We start from the raw sequence: 25,846 nt of genomic DNA on the forward strand, positions 1-25,846 counted from the left end.
TTTATAACCCATCATATAAATGGATAATAAACTTTATCTACAGCATTATTTTCAATGAGACAATGGCATACTGAATAGATATGCAATGAGAGATTTAAAATATGAAATAGATGAAAAACAATTTATTAATTTCTAATTCTTGATTCTTTCATCAATTATAATTTAATTGCCAATAAACTAAAATAATCTGACCTCATCTCCTCTCACAGATATTCTTATATATCTCAGATATAGTTTGGCTTTAATTGGACATCTAGTTACAAATACCTAGTTCTTTAGAGATTTGTAGTTACGTATAATAATCTTAGCTACCACTTATCTAGTTAATCAAAATATTAGTTAATTTTTCTTTTAGAGATAAGCTGTAATGGTAAAAAAAGGAAGATTCTATAACATTTTTTTAGACATGTCATCATTATACCAATAAAATAATTGCATATATAAACATTCCAATCATTTAACATAGTTTGAGCATTTACCATATGCAAAAGACTATGTATGTGCAGGAAAAATGTAAGACTATTAAGAGAAAATACAACAGGAAAGACCACAGTAGGAAAGAAAAATCTGGGAGATAAATAACTATGACATAATTTATGATGGAATTTATGTGGTAAGAGGCACAACATCATACTAAATGAATAAAATGTAGTCAAGTTACAATGATTAGGTAATCATTATTAGCTGAGTAATCTTTTCCAAAGCGATGCGCAGGATTGTGGAGTAGAATAGTGGCAAAATATGAGGATTGTTTTAATCCTTCAGAAATAAATTTAACTTGTAAGGTCATTTTTAATATATAAAATCACTTTAAAGTAGTCTTGAATTCTAAAAAAATTATGGGCTGTTGTCTGTTTAGAAAATGAAATTTATTGAACTTAGTACAGGAACGACTCCAATTTCCACAGTATTAAATCTGAAACTTTTCTCAAATGCAGGTAGTTTAAATGGCAAAAAAGAAAAAAAAAAAAAGAAAGAAAATGCCATCTAACAGGAATTAGCAAATATGTGAAATTTAGTAATTTAAGACTAAGCCGGGCTTGGTGGCTCAGCCTGTAATCCCGTGCCTTTGGGAGGCTGAGGTGAGTGGATTGCCTGAGCCCTCAGGTTCGAGACCCGCCTGGGCAACTTGGTGAGACCTCATCTCTACAATAAATAAAAAATTAGCTGAGCGTGGTAATGCATGCCTGTAGTTCCAGCTACTTGGAAGGCTGAGGCGGAAGGATCGCCAGAGCCCAGCAGGTCAAGGCTGCGGTGGCCGGGAGCGGCCACTGCACACCAGTCCAGGCGACAGAGTGAGATTCCAACTCAAAAAAAAAAAAAAGTAATTTAAGACTGAATATTAAAGGAAAAATATTTTAAAAGACTTAATTTGATCCACTAGAGCAGCATACTTAGAGACATATGGCAATTGAATGAGATTTAGTTCAGGGATCATTGCTTATCATTATCTCCCATTTCTATGTATCTCAAATCACCACTTTGTGAAGGAAAGTACCAGGTGCTAATATACTTGCCCTTTGATTCTAAGGATTCATGGAAGTTCACCACTAAAAATCAAACAGGAACATTTTTTAATTTTTTGGTTATTTTCAATAAATGGTGACAATTCTACCTCTTTGTAAGAGCTACTCAGCTGTAGATAAAGGCTATTTCAGACTAGGGGAATAATATTACCATATCTAATCTTTTGACAGCCTTGCCAGTGGCTAAAATGACTGGCAGAACTTACTTCCTCGCCGCAAGGTAGGAAGTTCTCAGACCTGTCTACACTCAAGCTGTGCTACATGACAACCCCAGATCTTGAAGCAATCTGGAAAACATATTTGATGAAGCAGATGTTTTCTTTATTGTAGCGAACACCCATAAACTTTAAAATATCTTCAAATTAAGATAGCTTTCAAAGTGGAAACCTCTGACCTCCCGTAGCAGAATAATTTGGAAAAATGGCTAAAAATACTAGTTACTAGGTTTCATTTCATATTTACTAAATAAGGCACTTTAAATGTGGAAAACAGGAAACTAAAATTTATTTTCTTTAATTATAAATTTTAGAAAATAATTGGAAAATTCAAATAGTATGGTAACTATAGATATCAGTAATTTTATGCCAATAGCAAGCAAATAATATTTCTTGAATGTCTAATACATTTACAACATTGTTCAGGTAGCAATGACCTCCTAACTACCTTGCAGATAAACCAAATTGGAAAAGGGCTCCACAGAAAATTCATGCTTATGAAATAGAGACACTAGTAGACTAAAGAAACATAATAGAAGGCTTCCACACATCAATATGGTTAATTACTACGTCAGAGCTTTGAAACCTGTGAAGATGAAAATAAAAACATACCAATAATACAATATTACACACAAATTGCCTTCTGAGACTGCTAGAGCTCACCTACAAGGTTCCCTCTCTGTCTCTCAATATCTTACTTTTTAAAATATACATTCTGGAGTCATCAATTCCTAGAGGTGGCATAAGACTATGGCCTGCTAGGATTTTGTGGTTGATTCACAAAAAGTATATGGAGCACTATATTCTGAAACTTAGCATTTATAAACTGCTTTTAAAAATTACGAATTTCAAATAATTTCAAGTCATCCAAGAATAATTTCTTTACTGTACTTCAAGAAAGAGGAAATGGAAATAGGTGAACATCTCATCATCTCATCACATTTCAGCAAAGCCACACTAGGTAAATGCTTTTCAGACAATGGAAATGTAATGAGAGCCTGTGCACATCAACTTGTCTTCAAACTTAAGGTCTAAAAATGAGGTTATTTGATGCATCCAGGTGACTAGTTACAAGGATCAAAGAGAATACATTCACCATGAAGTTTCAAATAGAACCTGCATACATAAATAGATATTTTGTTCTTCAAGAAAGAGTCAAGAGGAAAGAATCAACACTGAGCATGTGAGAGATGTTATAATTTTAAAAAGAGAATTTGTATAGGATAAGTATGCTGTAGAAAAGGTTCAATACAAAAAAGAATTTTAGATTGCATATGCTTTCTGTTCTCAATGAAATACAGAAAACAATATAGCTTTAAAAATGAAACACAAAACTTAGATTAAAATGTAATTGTCAGAGACAAAAAATAATGCGAGGAAGCCAAAAACAAATAGAATTAAAACTGTATTGGCTACATTAAAAGAAAATTATTATATGAGAGAACATTAAATCAAAAAAGAAAAATTTAGTGAATATTTAAGGAAATAGAAAAAAACGTTACAAATGTACTTGTGGGATATAGACTCGCTCATTTAGTCTTTGACAAATATATTACACAATATAAATAAGAAAAAAATTAGTGCAAGGTATAACATGAGATCTTTTACTTTGTAGAGTTATCCTGAAATGCCCTTGACTAGGGGTCAGTATACTAAGTCCAAATCTGGCTTCCTACCTATTTCTGTAAATAAAATATCATTAGGACATAACCTGTCTCATTTGTTTATTGGTTGATTTGCCTACCTGCATGTTATAAGGGAAGAGTTGAGAGGTTATGGCATAGATCATATGAACTACAAAGCCTAAAATAGTTACATAAAAGCCGTACCCTTGGATATATAGAAACATTACTAAAACAGCAGACCCTTGAGTTTTTATGGCTTGCATATGACATCACATGTCTTGCAAAGACATCTAAAATATTTGTTATGTCTTTCTTACCAGGTTCAATCAGCATATCACCAATGCAGTGGATAATGATGATGTCTTTTGGATGATGACAAAGATCCCTTTGAAACTGATTGCCACATAGAGTTGGAGAGCTGATCTTACTCTGAGGTAAAAAAAAGAAAGAAAGAAAAGTAAACAGCTGCTTCTGACAGTTAATAGCAAATTGCTCCAGGTAGGTATTTTTCTAATTAGTATAAAGAAAAAATGCGTTTGCAGATGTAGACAATAACTTCAATTGGAGGAATTTTTCAATAAAGTTTAAGATAAACTGTATTATTTAAGATCCATTTGTTTTATGCACAGGACACATGAGCATATTTGATAAAAATGTTTGAGGAATCACCAGCATCTGCAAAGTTTTTTATAAAAAAAAAACTGTTGCAGGAGTTTTGAACTCCACTGCCAGCTTAAACCAGAAACCTCAGGTTCTTGTCCCACAACCGAGAAGATTAAGGAACGTGTATCCCAAAAGGATGAGTGAAAGAAGGAATTTATTAAGCAACAAAGCTCTCTGGAGAAGAGGGGGTAACCTGAAGCTAGGAGGGTTTTTTTGTGGTTTTTATATTATCTTTTCTGGAGGCATTTCTCTCATTTACATCTCATATGCCCCTTACTTCCTGAGACCCAATTCTTATTGTGCATGTGAGTCCTTGACCAAAATGACTCCATCTTGAATATTACCCATAATTACCACAGAAAAGCCCACTCAGGGTGTAAAATCTCAATGCTAATGCTATGTTAATAATTCTACCAAAATGATACCTCACACACATGTTTGTTGCAACTCTGTACACAATAGCAAAGACATGGAACCAACCATGTTGCCCATTGAAGCTGGACTGGATAAAAGAAATGTGGTACATATACACAATGGAATATTATGCAGCCATAAGGAAGGAAAAACATATGGACTTTGCAGCAACTTGGATGGATTTAGAGTGTATCATACTCAGTGATCTATCACAGAAACAAAGAACAGAGTACCATATGTTCTCACTCATAAGTGGACCTTGACTAATTATCATAATATTATAAGAAAAGTATTGGCAGTAGTGGGAAACTGCCAGGGTAGAGGGGATGAGATTGGCAGCTAGGGTAAACTGCCAGGGTAGGGAGGGGCACACCTCATCAACAGGGGTACCTGCATAATGAATATTTGTATACCTAACCCTGAATTGTACCCCACATCTTTAAAATAAAGAAAAACAACAAAAAGGCATTTTCAAATAAGATAAATAAATAAATGATAATATTATAATATGCTAAAGTCAAGTTAGGACATTTAGTTAAGCTACTGCACCTGCATTTAAGCTGCAAAAAGCCCCTTTTAGCAGTACACCCTGGGTTGACAGGATGTTATTAACCACATTTTAAGCCAACAATCATATAATGAGACTGGTGCAGGGGACGTTCCTAAGGTGTTGAGTCTTCTTGAGACCCTCCCTCTCTGTCTGCTAACCATTTTCTGACTATCTCCTCCCTCAATACTTTCAGGGACAAAAACTAATTCGAGTAGACAATTGTAATAAGATGGGTTATCTCAGGGGATAATGTCAGCAAAATGGTAGAGTAGGAAGCCCAGGCCTTTGTACTCCCCAAAGAGATATGGACTCAAAAACAATACATAGACCAATTCCATTTGGGAGACATCAAAAAACCGTTAAGAGTTTCCTGTACCCCAGACAAACATGAAACCAGTCACAATGAGCAAGTAGAAAAATTCATGGTACTTACCATAGTCCCTTCTCCTGACACCATGTGCCATTGGGAATCACCCAGCTCCTGGCTTATTGCTCAAGATGAGTAGAGAAGACAACCGTTATGTCCAACATTCATTCTGACTCTGTGTGTGTGTGTGTGTGTGTGTGTGTGTGTGTGTGTGTGTGTGTGTGTGTGTGTGTAGTGGGAGGGGTGGTGTTTGTAGATGAACTAGCTTGTATTGTCAATATTTAAGCACTGACAGGAAAGGGTGCCAGGTAGAATGCCACTAAAAACAAAGGCAATGGTTTAAGTTAACACACACCCACTCACTATAGTCTCTTCTCTTGACTCAGCACACAATTTGAGGAAGAAAACCCCTAACTTTCATCTTCAACATGGAGAGGGAAACGGTAGGAGTGTACATCCAATGTTTGGTGTTTTGAGGATGCCAAAGGGACTGGTTTCTATCGTACCTATCTCAGAGAATTGATGTAACCCAGGAAATTCTAGATGCCTAAGGGTCACTGAGAACAAAAGAGAACTGGCCAGTTTGTTGTTGCTTCAGGAGACAAACAGTATAGCAATACAGCTTGGTAGACATCCTCTCCCTCCTCAGGGAAAGAGAAGAGTAGAGTGAGCATTCAACAATCTGGATTTGGCAGGGACTGCCAGAGGAACTGATTTCTGTCTTATTCAACTCGGAGTACTGATAAAGGACCTGGTATATTTTAGAAACCTGGGAACCACTGAGAATGAAAGAGAGCTAAGCAGCTTATAGCAACTCCAGAGGATCTGTAGTACTACAGACACCAGAGATAGCAAGATTTTGTGAGTTCCTAAAAAAAGAAACTAGCAACTTCCTGCCATTACAAGAATTGAGCAATTTAAATACACAAGTTCAAAGAAATATCTCAGAAAAGGTAGGAACAGCCCCCATAGTCTCTAACTAGACTGATACAAATCTTTCTCTTTATGAAGTCAGTCCATAAAGATGGAGAGAGCTGGCTGTTTTTCAGATATGTAGATCCCAACACAAAGTTTAAAGACAAACAAAGAAACAAAGAGACATTTAAAGTAAATAATATAAATCTCTAGAAACTAATCTTAAAGAAAGGAAGGCATATGAATTACCTGATGAAGAATTCACTGTAACTGTCGAGAAGTACTCAATAAACTCAGAAAACCTTTGAAGAACAAAACAAAAATTTCAGCAAATAGAAAATAATTGTAAGAGTGGCTAAATGGAAGATTTAAAAATAATCAGCAAACTTGAAGACAGGTCATTTGTAATTATTCAGTGAGAGAAACAAAAACCAAAAAAAGAAAAGAAGGTATAATGGACTTACATTATACCATCAAGCAGACTAATATATTTATTTTAGGACAGAAGTCCTAAAATTAGAAAGTTGAAAGAATAGTGAAGAAAACTTATGTGAAGAAATAATAGCTGAAAACTCCCCAAATATGAGGAAGGAAAAGACATCAATTTAAGAAATTCATGGACTATGACTAAAATGAATCCATATAAATCCACACTGAAAAATGTTATAACAATTTTGCTAAAATCAAAGTAAAAAAAAAAAATTGAAGATGCAAGAGAAAAAGCAATTCATCACATATAGGCAACACATAAAACTACTAGCAAATTTCTTAGCAGAAATATTGCAGTCTAGAAAGAAATGTGATTATATTCAAAATAACAAACAAAAACTTGTAAACAAAAATGCTATTCCTGACAAAACTACCTTCAAAAATGAAGAAATAAAGACTTTCGCAGATAAACAAGATCTGAGAGGTCATCACTACTATACTTATCTAACAAGAAACTCTAAAAGGAGTTCTTCAAGTTGAAATAGAATGATAGCAACACAAAAGTATATAAAAAGTATAATGTTCACTGGTAAAGTTAAATATATAGACAAACAGGGAATACTTTAATATTGTAAAAGTGGTACTTAAATCACCCTCAATTGTTAGAGACATTAAATGAAAAAGCATAAAAATAACAACAAAAATGTGTTAATGGACACATAATATAAAAGGTGCAATTTGTGACAATAACAATGTGTACATGGGGAGAAGCAAAAAAGTTGAGTTTTGTATGCAATTAAAGTTATGTACTTATAAATTAAAATAAGATAGATTATTACAACTATACAAAGTTTAATACAAGAAGTTTAATACAAGAACCGTGGTAACTATTAAAAAAAAAGCTATAGAAGATACACAAAAGAAAATGAGAAAGAATCAAATCATGTCATAAAAAAATTAATAAAACATAATGAAAGACAAGAAGAAAGAAAAGAGGAACAAAAAGCTATGAAACAGAAAACAATCAACAAAATAACAATAGTAAATCCACCCTAGTCAGTAATTACCTTAAATATAAGTGGATTAAATGCCCCAAGCAAAATATATAGAATGACTGAATAGATAAAGAAACAAGATCTAACCAATGCTGTCTATAAGAGGCTCACTTTAGATTTAGTACACATATAGGCTGAAAGTGAAGGGATGGAAAGAAAGATATTCCATGAAAATGGTAACCAAGTGATAGAAGTGGCCATAATTATATCAGACAAAATAGACTTTAAGTCAAAGTTTGATCCAAGAAACAAAGAATAACATTATAATAAAAGGATAAATTCACCAGAAAGATATAGCATTTATATATACACCCAATATCAGAGTACCCAGATGTATGAAGCAAGCATTGAGAGAACGGAAGGAAGAAATAGCATCACAATAATAGTAGAATATTTCAATATCCAACTTTCAGTAAATGATAAGACATCCAGACAGAAGATTAATTAAAAAAGAATAGAGGACTTGAACAATATTATAGACCAAATAGACCTAACAGATAAATTCAGAACATTCTACCCAACAATAACAGAGTACAAATTCTTCTCAAGTCTTCATAGAACATTTTCTAGAATAGGCCACATTAAATCACAAAATGTTTTAAAATTTTTTTAAATATTAAACTTATACCAAGTATCTTTTCTGACTACAATGGAATGAAGCTAGAAAGAAGCAAAACTAGAAAATTTACAAAAACATGGAAATTAAATAACACACTCATGAAAAACCCAGTGAGTAAAAGAGAAAATTAAAAGAAAAAATACAACATATAGATGGTTGTCAGGCATGGTGGCCTGTGTCTGTAGTTCCAACTACTTGGAAGGCTAACGCAGAAGGATCGCCTGAGCCCAGCAGGTTGAGGCTGCGGTGGCTGGGAGCAAGCCATTGCCCTCCAGCCTGGTGACAGAGTGAGACTCCAATTCAAAAATAAAAAAAAGACATCTTAAAAAAATAAAATATGGGCAGGCTCGGTGGTTCAGCCTATAATCCCAGCACTTTGGGAGGCTTAGGCGAGTGGATTGCCTGAACCTGAGGGTTGGAGAGCAGCCCAGGCAACTTGGCGAGACTTCGTCTCTACAATAAATAAAAAATTATCCGGGCGTGATAGTGCATGCCTGTAGTTCCAGCTACTTGGAAGTCTGAGGTGGAGGGATCGCCAGAGCCTAGCAAGTCGACGCTGGGGTGGCCGTGAGTGTGCCACTGCACTCCAGTCTGGGTGATGGAGTGAGACTCCAACTCAAAGTAAGATTAAATTAAATTAAAAGAAAATTTTAAAAAGAAAATGTAGATGGCCGCCAATGAGTAGCCAACTGGCATCTCTCTTGAAGAGCAGATCAAAGAAGAGAATCCTAGCAATTGATGACCTTAATCTAGTTGAACAGGCTAAGACATAGTATGTATCCCATATCCTGCAGAGAATTCTTGGGACACATAGAGAGTGAGGAGGAATAGATACATAAATAATGGAACGGGATAGAGAATTCAGAAATAAAACCACCATCTCTCAACCAACTCATCTTTGACAAAGCCATCGATAACAAACATTGGAGAAAGAAAACCATATTTAACAAATGATGTTGGAAAAATGGACTAACTACATGCAGAAGAATGAAATTGTACCCCCAACTATCACCATATTCAAAAATTAAAACAAAATAGATCAAGGACTTAAATGTGAAAACTCATACTATAAGAATCTTAGAAAACTTAGGGAACATCTTCCTGGACATCAGAGTAGGTAATGAGTTCATGGTCAATTCCTCAAAAGCAATGCAACAAAATCTAGTATTGACATGTGGGACCTTATCAAACTGAAAAGTTTTTGCACAGCAAAAGAAACCATCAAGACAATAATGAAACAATCTGTGGAATGGGGGGAAAAGATATTTGCAAGCCATGCATCTGACAAAGGTTAACATCCAGGATCAACAAGAAACTCAAATGAATTGAAAGGGGGAAAAAAATCAAACAACCCCATTAAAAAATGGGCAAAGGGCTGGGTGTGGTTGCTCAAGCCCTTAAGGTGAGAGGATTGCTTGAGTCCATGGGTTTGAGACCAGCCTGGGCAACTTGGTGAGACCTTGTCTTTACAACAAATCAAAAAATTAGCCGGGTGTGATAGTGCGTGCTTGTAGTTCTGGCTACTGGGAAGGCTGAGGTGGAAGGATCCCCGGAGTCTAGCAGGTTGAAGCTGGTGTGGCCATGAGCATGCCACTGCACTCCAGCCCGGGTGACAGAGTGAGACTCAAGCTCAAAAAAAAAAAAGGGCAAAGAACATGAACAGACACTTCTCAAAGGAAGACATACAAGCATCCAACAAGCTTATGAAAAAATGTTCAACTTTGCTAATCATCAGAGAAATGCAAATCCAAACTACAACAAAATACCACCTAACACCCATAAGGATGGTTGCCATTCAAGTAAAAAAGAAAACAGGTGCTAGCCCAGCTGCAGAAAAAAGGGAATGCTTCCAGCACATTTTGTGGGAAAGTAAGCTAGTTCAACCTTTGTGGAAAGTGTGGTGATTTCTCAAAGAACTAAAAATTAGGCTCCCATATGACCCAGCAACCCCTCTTATAGGAATATACTCAGAGAAACATAAATCACTCTACCAAGAAGACACCTGTACATGTATGTTCATTGCAGCACTATTCACAATAGCAAAAACATGGAACTGATCCATATGCCCATCAAAAGTGAAATGTATAAAGAAAATATGGTACATATACTTGATGGAATATTATTATACAGTTATATAGAAGAGCAAAATCATGACCTTCACAGCAACATGAATGCAGTTGAAAATCATCATACTAAGTGAACTCTCACAGAAACAAAGAACTGAATGTTACATTCAATATTACAAAGAACTGAATATTCTCATGAATGGGTCCCAATCACCTGAGCACAAGGGTGGGATTGGCAGACACTGAACACTGCATGGACAAGGATGGAAGGAATAGTGAAGGGTAGCCTGTGTCAACACACTGGGTACTTGATCCACTATTGCGGGGTAGAGAGGGACTGCTGGAAGCCCAAACTTCACCTGCATGAAACTTATTTTTTTAGTAAATCCTCACTTGCATCCCCAACTCTAAATTAAAATCTAAAAAAAAGAAAATATCTTGAGATAAATAAAAAATTAAGGCATAATACACCAAAATTTGTGGGATATAACAAAACCAGTACAAACAGTGAAATTTATAGATGCAATTGCCTACATTAATAAAAGAAGTTCTAAAATAAACAATGTAACTTTATGCCCCAAAGAACTAGAAAAAGAGGAACCTAAACTAAGTCCAAAGTTAGTAGAAGGAAGGAAATAATAAAGATTAGAGCAGAAGTAAGCAAAATAGAGAATATAAAAAGAACCATCAAAGATACTAAGAGTTTCTACTCTTTTTGGTAGAGTGACAACAAAAAAAGAGAAAAAACTCAAAATCAGAAATGAAAGAGGAGACATGAAAATTGATATCACAAAAAAGAATTATAAATAACTACTATGAATAATTGTACACCATCACATTGGATAATCTAAAAGAAATAGATAAGTTTCTAGAGACATACAACTTACCAAGACTGAAGAATGAAGAAACAGAAAATCTGAATAGAACAATAATTAGCAAGAAGATTCTAACAATAATCAAAAATCTCTCAACAAGAAAAGTTCAGGACCTGATGGCTTCACTAGAAAAATTTACTGAACATTTAAATAAGAATTAACACCAACCCTTCAAAAATGCTTTAAAAAAATGAACAGAAAAGAACACCTTCTAATTTACTGTGTGAAGCCAGTATCACCTGATATGAAGACAGTCACTCTATAAGAAAACAAAGACACTGGCTAATATACATGATAAATGTAAATGCAAAATCCTCAACAAAATATAGTTGTGGTATATACATACAATAGACTATCATTCAGCAATGAAAAAGGAATCCTAGTATATGCTACAACATAGATGAACCTTGAGAACCTTAACCTAACTGAAATAAGCCAGTAACAGAGAGAAAAATACTGCATGATTTCACTTAATATGTGGTGTCTAAAGTCGTCAAACTCATAGAAGTGGAAATGAGGTTGCCAGCACATGGAGAAGAAGGAAGTGGAGAGTTGTTCAATGGGTACAGAGTTTCAACCTTACAAGGTAAAAAGCACTAGATATTTGCTGTACAACAATATGCATGCAATTAATTATACTGTACTGTATATTTTATAAAACTGTTAAGAAAGTAGGCTTCATGGTATGTGTCTTTAACATCACAATAACAACAAAAGTTATACTGTAGTTCACCACCTCTACTGAGGTCTATCCACTGTCAGTGGTTACCTATGAGGAAGTAAGTGGCATGGTGGAAGGAAGAGATCAGAAACTGCAATGAAAAATATTTTCACTTTTTGCTTTATGTACAATGATTTCTTGAATTTTTAAAAACAAGCATGCTTTCATGTATTACTTTTATAATATGGACATAAAAGAACATAGTACCAGTGGGATTTTTTGGTTTCTGTTTAAAAAAAAAAAGATTGGTTACTTCTAGAATATTTCACTTGGTCCTTTCTAACATAGCATTTCATTTGGTCCTTTCTAGTGTAGCAGCCTTCACTACTTGGGCCTGTAAAATGATGTGGGGATTCTCCCATCAATGAGTATATCTGGATATTTCCAGTAATTGAGAAAATGACTAGTAGGTGATTTTCTAGATTCACTGGTTTCATTGTACAATGGATTTAGCCCCAAATGCTTATCTTCTAACTTCCATAAACATCCTCTCTGATAGTTAGACCACAGAGATGTTTCCATTTTTCAAGGATTGTCTCAGTTTAAAGTCAACATTCCATTCAAGAACAGTGAGTGTTTCCCTCTTTCTTCAGTCCAGTCAGCTTGGTACATAACTGCAGATCTCATAGCAGAAGGATAGAAAGGAAATTACTAGATATACCTATGGCAACAGGATCTGGTTTTCCCTTTGTGAACAACATTACAGGTCTAAAAACTGGTTCACGTCTTAGAATTGGATGAGATCCTCTAATTTTCTATTGTGGAGCAGAACTGTAGTCTTTCCACCACATTTTGAATTCTTTGCTTATACAGATTGAGGAGGATTGGATTTGATAATTTTATAATGTTAAACTAATCATGAGTTACTGATAATGCATTATTATACTTACATATTGCTAATATGCATAGTTATTTTCATCTAGGTTCATAAGTAAAATTGGCATGCCATTTTTGTTTACATAATTATCTTGTTATGTTTGATACTAAGGTAATGGGAGCTTCATGACGCAAGCCGAATAGATACAGATCTTCAGCCTTGCAAGATGAAAAAGTCCTATTAATAGATATTTGTTGTTTAACAATATGCATATAGTTAATAATACTGACTATATATTTTTAAAAACTGTTAAGAAGGTAAACTTCATGGTGTGTGTCTTTACCACCACATTAACAACAAAAGTTATACTGTAGCTCACTACTCTTTAGAGATTGCATAGATATGATTTTTTTTTTCTTAAATATTGGACTGAATTTTCTGGACATCCACCTATGGCTTAACTATTCTTTGTGCAAATATTTTTGACTAATTCAATTTCTTTCATGCTAATAGATTTTTAAATTTTTCTATTTCTTAAATCAGTATGTCATATTTTTCTAAAAATTTGGTCATAATATTTGAGTTTAAAATTTACTGGCATGACATTTTTCATAACATGCTCTTATTATCTCTTAATATGCGCAACATCTGTTAGTCTAAGTATTAAATACTGCTATGTGGTCATTTCTCTCTTTTCCTTATTTAATCAATTTTTCTGAGACATCAATATTACTAGTTATTTATAAGAAATAAGTTTTTACTTCGTTGATATTCTCTATTACTTGTAGTTATTTTTTACTTAATGCATGTCTCTTATTATTTTCATCTTTGTTATTATTTTGGATGACATATCTGACAGTTATTGAGAAAAACAAATATATCTAATCTTTAGTTTTCCTTATTAATAGCATTTACAAATTTGTATAAGAGAAATGCTAACAAAAAAAATCTAAAATATGTAGCTCTTGCTTCATGATTGCTGAATCAGCAAGGAAACGGTTATTGCAAGCTACATAGTTGAAAACCTTAGTTGTGCAGACAAATATTTGATTACGTTGTCTGAAATACCTTGGAAAGCAGACCTGCAATTACAGTTTACATAACTTTAACAGAATTGGTTAGAAAACCTTAGATTATTGCTCTGTGATAGCTTCTTTTTGTTGACTTTTAAAAAAAAAGTCCTACTGTTGATATTGCAACATAGGTTAGTAGAACAGGATGCTCTGAAGAGACAGCTTTAACAGCCGATAAGATTGTGGCCCCAAGTCTTTCCCAAGCAGCTCCTCTTAAGAGTTTCCAGTTAGACGATGAAGGCAGGCTCAGAGGCAAAAATTAGATTAAGATTTTGTACTCTCAATCCATTAAAGGAAGAGTGAAAGAGGCCAGTAAATTAAAGATCAGTGTGTTTAAGTATAAAGTATCTTGCAGAGAGACTTTTGCTTATGAGTAGTTGCAGAAAGAATTGACTAGAAGCCTACCATTTAAAAAAAAATTTATTTTCAAAGAAACACACACCACTTACAAAAGCTTGTGATTTTTCTAACCCTAAAGCAAAACCTTGGCCCCAAACCAGTACTATCATGTGTATTGCACAAACTATCCAGCCTCTGGGAATATACTTTCCAATGTTTTGATTATGAAGGATAAAGACAAGAAAAGTCTCCCAAAGGAGTAAACCAGAAATCACGAGGCAGTTTCCAGAGGGCATACTCATGAGCTACCCCATAAGTTAACCAAGGAACTTAATTCAACGACCAAATAAATGTTTTTCACCACTCTTGCCTAGTGGGGTTTGAGGGTTGCTACAGATCAGTGACTACGTTTTCCCATGCTTCTTTCCAAAAGAGATTGTCTATTGTGCTATTCCCAATTTATATTGTTATAGGGAAGAAAAAAATTTCTTTTTATGTTTTAATATTCAAACATGCTGAGCCACATCAAAAGAAATGCACTTCAATTTTAGAATGGTCTCTTGGGGAACATGCACTCTATCTGCAAGAGAGAATTCCAAAGTTGCATCCAGCTCCAAGTCCATCTCTGGGTGATGTTCAGTTCACTTCATTAGGTGTTGTTGTAGCTGCTCATGTTGGAGTTTGATGGGGAAGAAGAAATCTGAACTTTGAGAGGAAGAGATAAGCAGTGGACTGTGGCAAAGATTGATCATTTCTCCTTAGATGTTCATTCTACTCTTCTTCTTCAGTAACAGAAATTATGAGGCATATGGTTGCACAGTTATAAAGACAATTTCTAGCCTCCTTTCCATCTAGATGCACCTATGCACTGGCCAACAGGTTATAAGTTAAAGTAATCATAACTTCTAGGCGACGCCTTTAAAAGAAGAAGCATACCTTTTTCTTTCCCTGTTCCATCACCCTTTTCCTCTTGTTGACTGAATGGGAATTGTATTGCAGGAGTTGAAGAAAAGTTACCTAAAACTGACAGAGATATGTAATGAGGATGACTTAGCAACAATAAATAAAGACTCTTGCTCCCTGATACAATAAAACCACATCAGCCCTAGAGCATTTATTTTTGGACTACTATGTAAGAGAGACATGAATTTTTATTTTGGCCTTCAATACAAGAAATGAATCTGTACTCAACTAGTAAAATGTTAATGTCAGTAGTTATGATGTTTGTGTGTATGTAGCTGAAAAGTTTCCCATTCTTCTTTCCACACATTCAGAATTTTATTTGAAATTTGAAGAACACGTGAAGTTGTCAGTGAAAATCAGCCCTGACTCCTCTTCACTTGAAACAGATATACGATAATATCCAAAAAATACCAAGATCATCCCTTATAGTAACTGATTCATCCATTGCATTTCTCTCCATAGCATTTACAGTTCCCCAATATTGTTTGAATTTCAGTGGTTATTTTAGTTATTGTTTTCTGTCTTATCTCCCTGCATTTAGTGAAAGCTCTACACTTCTCATGGTACCGAATATAATAAATCACATCATACTCAAGCTATCTGGGAACTAAACCACTGGCATTTAAGATAATAAATTCTACAGAGAAGCCCTTCTCTCTTCTACCACTAATCTTTTTGCCTTCCTCAGTTTATGACTAGTTGAAAATAACATTACTTTGGTGCTGAGATTGCAGAGGACATAGAATTTCATACTTTATAATAGTTGATAAAATGAATTTTATCAGAAAAATGAGAAAAATGTCTTCATATAATGAACTTTAGATAACTGTAAAAAGATTTAGATGCGAGATAAACATGTAGATTACTGAACTAGACCAGCAGAAATAATTTTTTTTCATTATTCTGGATTTTTTATTACATGTAGAATTTCAAAACTCTTGACCTCTAAAGACCTCCACAATGCACTATAATACCCAATGATTTTTGTGTGGTATATTCTGTGTTTCCAAGAAAACTTTTACTTTTTAGGTAGATGAACAAACTGCTGCAAGGCATGTACAGGTCATATTTTGAGTCACTAGTGGAACCTGGGCTGAATTGTTGAACCCTTCCTTGAACAAGTTTAATTCAATTTGTGCAATGTTGTATATGCCTGGAAAATTTCAGTACTGTATATGAAATATTATTTTGCATGATTCAGTTGCCTGTGTTTTTCTCTCTCTCTCTCTCTCTCTCTCTCTCTCAGTCAGTCTAACCATCTAACTTTATAGCATTACGTTTCTGACCCTTAGGTTGTAGGTGTGCAATGTACAGTTTATCACATTTGGGGTACATGCACATGGTGGGTTCCAACCACTAAAATATACTGAGCATGCTCCATGTGACATGTTGCAAAAGAGGAAAGGAGGACTTAAAGAGACTACCCTGGTTCTCTGAGCTCAGACCTAGTGGGTGGCAAAACTGCCAAATGCGCCGAGAAGGTCGGAATCGTTGGTAAATATGGAACCTCCCTCCGGAAAATAGTGAAGAAGATTGAGACCGGCCAGCACGCCAAATCCACTTGTTCCTTCTGTGGCAAAACCAAGATGAACATAGGAGCTGTGGGCATCTGACACTGTGACTCCTGCATGAAAACAGTAGCTGGTGGATCTACAATATTACTTCCTCTGTCACGGTAAAGTCTGCAATCAGAAGACTGCAAGAATTGAAAGACCAGAAGCTCCACCACTTGAGACATAACTAGCCTATAGTAAGTGGCTTAATTTATGTAACTAAAAAGAGAGAGAAAGAGAGACTATCCTGACATTGGTGAGCCTTAGATATGCCCTTTATAGATGTATTCTTTGTAGCTGTTACATAATAATTTTCAGGCACTACTTGTGCGTTAAAAATATGTGATAGCCGGGCTTGGTGACTCAGCCTGTAATCCCAGCTCTTTGGGAGGCTGAGGTGAGTGGATTGCCTGAGCCCGCAGGTTTGAGACCTGCCTGGGCAACTTGGCGACCCCTTATCTCTACAATAAATCAAAAATTAGCCGGGCGTGGTAGCGAGTGCCTGTAGTTCCAGCTCCTTGGAAGGCTGAGGGGGAAGGATCGCTGGAGCCCAGCAGGTGGAGGCTGCAGTGGCTGAGAGCAGCCACTGTACTCCAGTCTGGGTGACAGAGTGAGACTCCAACTCAAAAAAAAAAAAAATGTGATGAATTAAATGCAATAAATTAAAATAAGAAGTTCAGATTCCATATAAATAAAGTAAAAACTCATTGTGTAGCCAAATTATCAGACTATAGGTTGGATGGTATTAAGGCATCAATTCTCTTTTTCCAAAACATGCAACAAGAGATATTGTGTTTTCTTTGCTATCACACTTTCCAGGATTTGGCTGTTCTGAAAAAGTAGCATGATAATGGGCTTCTCTTTATTCTTTTTTCAAATTAAGCATTCCTTCTTCTACTTAAAAAAAAAGGAATTCAATTTTTTTCCAGCTCTTTTCTATCAATGCTTGGGAAAAGATACCTGCTCTCACAAACACCAGTCAAGTCAGAATGGAAAGAGTTTGCTGGTGACTTAATGGATCAATTAAAAATCAATGATGTATATTCAAAAATATATATATTTGTAATAAATAATAACAATGCACATTGATGGAAATAATAATAGCTATTACTATTATAGACATGTCTAAACAAATTAGTATGATGAAGCCATATATATATGCAAATTACTTCTTTCTATCCCCCTTGCCTCTTAGTCTTTAGTCTTTATTCTGACTGTGAACTGATTCCCCAAAATTCCTTTCGCTCCTTGTTTGGTGAGGTTCTGTTAAGGCTGTGTGTGTGTGTGTGTGTGTGTGTGTGTGTGTGTGTGTGTGTGTGTTGCTTTCTTAGGATGAGACTTTATTAATTATACAAAAATTTAGTTAAATATAAGTGGCCATGTTGTATAACTAAAATATAAAAGATTTTAGAAAGATGTGCCCCTTCCTTTTTCTTGTCTTGCAAAGATAACTAATAATAGATCCTGCAATCCCTCATCACTTTTTCTCATTAGAACTGCCATACCCTAGTTCCAGTTGCTTCCGATTCTGTTCTGACTTCCAATTGTTCTTCCCACCTCTGTTATCTCCCTAACCTAGTCTATTTTCGAAGACATGAAAGTGATTTCCACATGCAGATTTGATCGTGCTATTACCTTGTTAAAATACTCATTGCCTTTGATCTCCTTAGTGTGGTGGGTGTTCATGGTCCTTCATGATTTGACAGCAGCCCACCTTATCAGCCTTATCCTTGCCACTCTCATCTATCAGGTTTGAAGCATGCAAGTTTCTTTGCTGGTAGTGCATTTTTGGTTAGGAAAGACTGTTTGGGAGTCTATTGAGGAAATGAGAAACCAATAGGACCACTGTTTTAATTCTAAAATTGATAAAGTGCCCCCTCCTCCCATTTTTTTAAAAGAAGGAATGTGCCAAACTTTAAGACATCTCCATCATCACAAACTTGATTGTGACTGGATCGTCTAGATCAATTGTTTAAAATATCATAAGTGTACAACAAAGTTAACATTGTTTCTATCTTGAAATTTGGGCTCAGCATTTTTTAAAGTCCAGGTTTAAAAAAAAAATAATAACCCATGGTAAATGCTATTATTGAAGGAAACACACACACACACACACATACACACACACACACACACACACACATACAATCACAAAATCTTATCAATGCATTGTTTCCCCAATTATTCCTGAAGTTATTCAACTGTGACTACAGTAGATTAGATAATTAACTTGAGAGTACCTCATTTGGCATAGATGTGTCAAGTATAATATTAAACAGAGTTATTTTTCTTTATTTCTCTAGAATTTGGCCTTAGTTATGGTTTTAAAAATATTAGATTTTTGAATAAATTTGGAATTAAAAAGCCATCTGTCATATTACATTATTCATCTTTGTTTCTCCAGTTCCTAGCACAGCGCTGCACAGAAAAAAAGTGCACAACTGACATTTCTGCAAGGCAAGTGCATCTGTTACAAAACAGATAAAGGTAAACCAACACTCAATCAACTGATCATTTACTGTGTGTAAGGCAATAAGAAGGGCAGGAAAAAAACAGTGTTGTCAGCCAGTCAGCAATATCCATATTGTCTGAAGAAGAATAAATTTATGCATGTGGAAAGAATAAATAGTAAGTGCCCATGTGAATGACACCAACAATATAACAACAATAAAATCATAAAATTATGATGATTAATATTTATTGACCAATTGCTAAATGCTAAAATCTGTGCTAAACCTAAACTCTGCATGCACTATATTACTGAATCCTTGCAGCAGCTATGTGAGACATGAACTACTATTATCCTTATTTTGCAGGTTGAGAAGGATTCAAGAGGTTATATAATGCATGCTGCTTTACCCAACTGGTAAGGGATAGAGATGGAACTGGTTTTCTGAGTTCATAACTTCATTATACTCTAAAATGGAAAAGTTACTTTTGTCTAGGTCATCACTAAGATGGTATAATTAAATGATAAATAGAACAACATATATTCACTGTGAAATAAATTTTTTAAAAAATTTGTATATGTTAGCGCACAATTAAGGAACAACTTCTGTGTTTTCAGTTCATAGGGAGAGGAAGACCTCCATAGGGATTAGAATTCACTTTTGGTTAGAATTGGCACTTAGCTAACCTTATTTCCACCATGTTTTGAAGTCTTGATGTATTAAGTTATGTACAGCATAAACATTTATAAATCTAGTGTGACATATGCTTAACATTTCTAGTTTTAAAGTTCATCCAGGATAATTTAACAGTCTAAAAAAAGTTGCTCCTAATATTGAAGTTACCATGGTTTATTTCAAGTTACATTTCTGAAACTGCATCAGCACACATGATCATATTACTAATGGAGTCCATAGCAAATATAGAAACAGGTGCATGTGTAAAAACCTACTTTGATAATTAAAATTCATTTTGAATAAACAACAAACAATTCATCTTAAGTTGTCATTACTGTGGTATTCAAATGAAAAAGATTCATGAATGATTATGCAAATTTTAAGGAACACATTCAAATGCAGTTTGAAAGCAGTGTGCAAAACATGAAAAGATGTCTATTTCTTGTTTTCTTAGTTGAGTTAATCTTCTCATATTTCAGAAATCTAATATTTAAGGAGGAAGAAACTGGTAATTTAGTTGTCATTGGCACAGATATAACTATGGGAAATTCCTATAAATATTTTTAGTCAATTAGTGTTGGCCAGGAAGTTTGAAAATTCTTGATACAAACAGAACAATACATAGGGAAAAAGACAAAAAATGGATCTTCAAACCACGAGATGGTACATAAATTCAAGAAATAAATCAAAGGAACATGAGATTTATTCATTCATTATTCATTTATTCAATAGGTTTTTTTCAAGCACTTTCTATTTGCTGTACAAGAAATACAAATGAACATGACCTCTACCCTCATAGCACTGTCTAATGAGAAGTGCAGAAATTTTAAGACTAATAGCTCAATTCGTTATTTAACTACGATTATTAAAAATGCACAGAGGAGATGTTAGAGTGGACAATGAGTGTCATAAAAGATATCAAATAAGTGGGAGGCAAAAAAAAAGAGGGCATGGCAGACACAGCAAAGATAAATTCATTAATGAGACAGCATTTGGGCTGAGAACTGAGAAAACTAGGTCAATTAACTAATGAAAAAGTCAGATACTTTTGTGGTGTGAAGTACAACGGCAAATAGAACTGTCATAGATATATCATGGTATGGAATTTTAATGATAACAGTAACCTCTAAAATTTGTATAGTATTATCTGCGTGCCAGGCATCATGCTAAGAGCTGCATATGTAGCTACTCATTTATTTCTTACAGCAACACTCTGAAGTAGGATTAATAACTATCACCTTTTAAACAGGGGAGAACTGAAGCAAAATTAACTCTCAGGCTCTGTTGCTTGTTAGTTTGTGGCAGAGTCAGTTTGAGCCTAGACCATCTGTTTCTAGAGACTGCACTCTTGATCACTACACACCCAGATCAGGGACTCAGCTATAATTGCTTGACCTCTATGTGAATTTTTACACCATAATTTTCCATAACATCATAAAGTATTTGTCATAGACTCGAGTGTGATTTATGGCAGAATGATTGAAAAAAATTCTATATTTGGAAGAAATACCACATGATGGTTAAGATTACTCTGGAATCAGACAGCCATGATTTCACTTTCATGAAATTGGGCAAGTTTCTTCAGTTTTCTAAATATCAATAACTATAAAAATTATATAATAATGATGCCTTTAGGATGCTTGATATGAGGTGTACATAAGATAATAAATGTTCAATATATCCCTGGTACGGAGTACTTCCTCAATAAATATTATTAGCGGAGAAAAAGAAAGATTGAAAATGAACGTCAAAGAGGACTTTGAATGCTTTGCATAAAAGTGTAAATGTTATTCCATGAGCAAAAGGAAGTCACAGAAATTTTCCGAAAAAAGAATGACTTGAGCATATGTAATAAATTATTCATTATAATCTATGGTTCAAATGTGTTTCCAAATAGATTACTTAATTCAATTCTCGCCAATCTTGGGGGAATAATACATTAATTGCCATTTTGCAGGTAAAAAAATTAAAACTTATCTTAAATGTCATGCCCAAGAGATCATGGACCTTAGTAGCATAGTTGTGATTTAGATTCAGGACTTCAAATCAAAGAACAGTATAATTTTCACCACCACACAGATGATTAGCAAGACATTATGAAGAAGCTACATAGCAAAAGTAGGGAGCAAAGCTATTTTGTTTATTCTAAATTTTACTTTTTAATTTTTAAAATTAAGTGAAAAATTTTCTTTTTAATTTTTAAAATTATGATGGGAGAAATATAGGTATCTAGCAATGATCTGGAAAGCAGGCAACTTTTTTTGTTGTTGGTTTCACCTACCATTCTTTGATTTTGTGACAAGTCTTAGACAAGTCATTTATCTTCTGTGGTTATAAGTTTCCTTGCTTGAGAAAAGAAAGAGAGCCCATTTCTTGTGAGTGTCAATGGGCCAAATGAGAATCAGAACACTTTTCACCCCCCCAAAAAGTGACAGCAAACAAAATAGAAAATTCATAAGGCAAATACACTCATAAGATATTATTGTTGTTTTAAAAATATAAACTTCCATTTCCAATCTTGAATTTAAAACCTTATAACAACAACAAAAAAGTGCTAGGGCCATTGTAGTTGAGAGAGAATCTATTAAGTCAAATATTTTTGTTTGTTTATAGAAATAAAATCAAATATACAGAAAACTAAGAATATTTTCAATGCATTTAACATAGGTTGACTCATTAATAGTAGCCACTCTATGTTATTTTCCATTCACTGACACTGTTCACTGGAAATTTTTTAGATTTTTCTTTTCTTCAGTTTGAACTATGAACTTGCAGACCTACCTGAGTTTGTTGTAAATATCATATGTTCTGAGGGATATTTTTCCATATTAGTCCTCTATCTGGAATTAATGTCTTTTTTGCTGTCAGGGCTTTTAGGGCTTTGCTATCGGTGCCCCCACCATAATTGTAATTGCAGGCATACTGTCTTTTTCCTTAGAGAAGCAGGAGTAAAATTCTTCTCTTTCCTTTATTGTTCTCAAACTCCCTGAGGTTGTTGGAGATGAAGTGAAACTTTCTATTCACTCCTTTCTTTTTCTATTCCAACTTGCAGTTATTCTCCTCTTTTAATTGCCCTTAACTGAATTTATATCTGGTTAAAACTGGTAGAAAAATTTGAGACTTCTGAAAATTTACTCAGATGTAACGTTATCTACACTAAAAATTTTTATAGGGTAACATATTTTTGGACAGTTCGATAACCAGCAGCATGTTGTAAGCCCTCATAAAATTACTGCTTGGAAAAAAAAAAAGCACTTTGACCTGTAGAATTTATGTTAAAACTAGAGTATAGGAAATCATTTAACTGCTTGAAAGAACAACTTGCATTAATTTTTGTCTCCCTATCCCTTTTGCTTAAAGTAGATAATCTGATATTTTTCTCATCAAAGTCATAAGAAATCAACGTGGAAAACCTTTTTGTGAAAAGAGAATATGCGAAGAGTGATGAGATTACAGATGTAAATATGTTATTAGAGCTAGGTTTTGTTGGAATGTTAGAGACAGCACTATGCTTTATATACTTGTAAGGCAACTTGACCCACATGATAATAAAATCTATATGATAGAAAAGCAGTCAGTATATGAAAGGATTTTATTATTCTGCAAAAGTAGTTTTTACATGTAATAAATTAAGGCTCTTTGCCACACCAGCAACAAAGATGCTTAGAAACGGACAACTAGGATCAGAATAATCTTGTGACTATTCTGAATGTTTGAAGTCTAATGATCTTATTTTACACAGGAGGAAATAGGGGCTCAGAAAACAGGTAAAGTGATTAACATAAAGTCAGATATCTAGTTAGAGGCTCCAACTAGAACTCTGAAAAATTGATTCTGGTATAACATTCCTGTATTAAAACTCATTTTTTCTTAGTGTGTTCCATGTTTTGTTCACCTCAAAACAGAAAGACCCTACCCTGGATTGGGTTTTCACTCATAGGTAAGAACAAACCAAGACCTTAGGCTAGTCCCCAACATGAGTCGATTTCAAGCTAAGTACTGGATATTAATATATGCCAACAAATAAAATAAAACTAATAAGAAAGGGATATTTTGTGGGCCAAATAAATGACCTTCACACAAGAGGAAATAGAAGCAGTGTTGAATGCACTGTAAGATGAAGGAGCAGGTGAATTATATATGAAGATAGCTTCAATTGATTATGGCAGCGAGAGACTAGCCAAGGACACTTACAGGCAACCTTTTTAAAACATTTATCCATTCTTCCTCAAGAAAATATTCCAAATGCTTGGCCTGAAAGGAAAAGGCATTCACACAAATAGAGAGCTCCTAAACCATTGCACATTGTCAGAGAGGAATATCATAGCTACTAAAAACCCATACAAATTTAAAAACTTAAAAACCAGGTAGGTATGCCTGGTAGTATTCATGTGATATTACTGTGAAATAGAGGCAAGCATAGATGATGAAAGGAAGACTAGTTAGAAAATCTGTATATAAAAAAATGTTCTTCCTGGTCACTGGCTAAGCAATGGGGAGAGAAAACAATACCAAACTGAGGAAAGCTTCCCAGCAAAATGTGGGAGAGAAATATGTTGGGTAGAAATGTCAAGTTTTATCTTAGAGGGTGAAGAGCACTGGGCAGTCATTGAGAATAAAGAGTGACATGCTATTTTAGATGCTGCTTTCAGGGGAGAATACTAACTCTGAAGTGGAGGGCTGTCCTTACAAGTGAAAAAAAAATTTGAATGTGTTATGTTGATGTAGAAAACCTTAAAATCAACTCCAAAGGCAGCCTAAAATACTTGCCCTTAATGCTTATGTTTTTCTTCAATATAGATAGCCGCCTTCTCATCCCAAAGCAAATGACAATCAACCACCAGCAGGCTTAGGAAGTAGTGTGGTGTGATCAAAAGTCACTCCACTGCCACCTAGTTCTCCTGCGAATATTCTCGTTGATGTGAAATTTCTCAAAGAAAAGTTTTTCATCACCCTTGTCCTACAGTCATGTGTAACCTCTGAAGCCTCTCGGCTTGTGTTTCTACCATCACCCTTCAAGTCACTCAGCAACAATGGGGGGAGTGAAAGCAGGTGAAAAGTAAGGGCCACCTGTGATGACAGATGAGCAAGGAAATCACCAAGGCAACTAGAGGGAGACACATTTGGATGTCCTAAAATAAACCAAAAATAAAAGGGCTTTACTTTTCCCCAAGGAAGAACACAGATAGTTTCTCTCTACCACCAAATGTTCAGTGGAGTTTTCAGCGTTTGGGAAATGATGGTAACGTCACTCTGGAAAAACCACCTTCTCGATCATTGATGTCTCCATGAGCAGCCATGACCCGAGGAGCTACCTTAATAAAATCACTCATGCAGAGCGAGATGAGGACTATGAGATCGAGATGAATGTATTAGCAGACTTAGTGAAAGACTAGGTCTCTTCCATAAAAGAAAAATAAAGCTATGATTTAGGGACTACATAAGGAACTCCATGACCATGGGTGGGAGATTAACATTATTTAGATTAGCCATCTGTTCTATAAAAATGTATATAAAAGTGTGACTACACACTTAGATTTTCATGACTGGTTATTAGATTCACCAATGACTGATTTACTTGACCAAAAAGTCCAATATGGAGGGAAAGATAAATGTTGATTGCCTTCTCTATTTCTAAGGTGCTCAGCATATTTACCCCCTATAAATAATTGCTTTATAATCATTAATTAATAATAATAAACTAAATCTCTTTCACAAAATAAAATGAATCTGTCACTTCCTTCAGTCAAACATGATCAAACATTCAGAAGTTTGATAACTTGTATTTTGTGTGTGTGTGTGTGTGTGTGTATAAGCGAAAGTTAAATACTGGAATGCTAACTACAGGATTCAGAAAGATTGGGCATATGTAGAGAATTTACAAGTAAAACTTTCAGTGTTCCATTTATGAAAAACTAAGTATCTCTTGGAAGAAA

At 34.6% G+C, this 25,846-nt stretch overlaps 1 pseudogene; it reads left to right on the forward strand.

Annotated features, from left to right (window-relative positions):
- LOC110596090 overlaps positions 1 to 16,976 on the forward strand; it is a 91,851-nt pseudogene extending 74,875 nt beyond the window's left edge.
- Positions 16,977 to 25,846: the final 8,870 nt, after the last annotated feature.

This window comes from Carlito syrichta, unplaced genomic scaffold, assembly GCF_000164805.1.
Source record: "Carlito syrichta isolate Samal-C Ts95f unplaced genomic scaffold, Tarsius_syrichta-2.0.1 Scaffold306721, whole genome shotgun sequence".
Lineage (NCBI taxonomy): Eukaryota > Metazoa > Chordata > Mammalia > Primates > Tarsiidae > Carlito > Carlito syrichta.